The sequence below is a fragment of the Octopus bimaculoides genome, chromosome 15, assembly GCF_001194135.2.
Source record: "Octopus bimaculoides isolate UCB-OBI-ISO-001 chromosome 15, ASM119413v2, whole genome shotgun sequence".
Taxonomy (NCBI): Eukaryota; Metazoa; Mollusca; class Cephalopoda; order Octopoda; family Octopodidae; genus Octopus; species Octopus bimaculoides.
Genome location: NC_068995.1, coordinates 15,960,152 through 15,960,689, shown reverse-complemented (window position 1 = coordinate 15,960,689; position 538 = coordinate 15,960,152). Strand labels below are relative to the sequence as shown.

The following is a 538-nucleotide window of genomic DNA, read 5'->3' as shown; positions in this document are numbered from 1 at the left end:
TATATATATGTATGTATGTATGTATGAATCTTGTATCTAGGGAGAGTAATTATGTCAATAATACTAAACACACGTACTTATATTTTTATTTACAAAATTCCAATCCCCATCATTCATGCAGTAATTTCCACGTGTTTACGTATTACGTAATATGAAATCATTATTTCTAAATTTAACTAGGTACGTGTAATCGGTCAACGCACTTATAATGAAAATAAGAAAATTGAGTTCGATTCCCATGCGTACAAATACCCAATTTTTTTTCAACTACCGTGTTTTATATGCTCTAATATTAGACTAATATATATAGTCAATATACGGTGATGTCTTATAATTCTATTTACTACAAAACATAGATCCGCATACAAAGAGAAATAACCGAGAGTGCACGAACACATACGCAAGCACAGATATGAACGCATACACACAGACGTATACACAGACACGTACAAAAGCGACTATACAACATGCGCATGCATATACACATAGCGGAACGTCTATATACATGTACATATATATACATATATATATATATATA

General features: G+C 30.9%; 1 protein-coding gene across 1 annotated transcript in view; it reads left to right on the top strand.

Moving 5' to 3' along the window:
* The window catches only part of LOC106882532 (inter-alpha-trypsin inhibitor heavy chain H3), a 38,837-nt gene that overhangs the window by 1,147 nt on the left and 37,152 nt on the right, over positions 1-538 (top strand). The gene's annotated exons all lie outside the window — the stretch shown is intronic.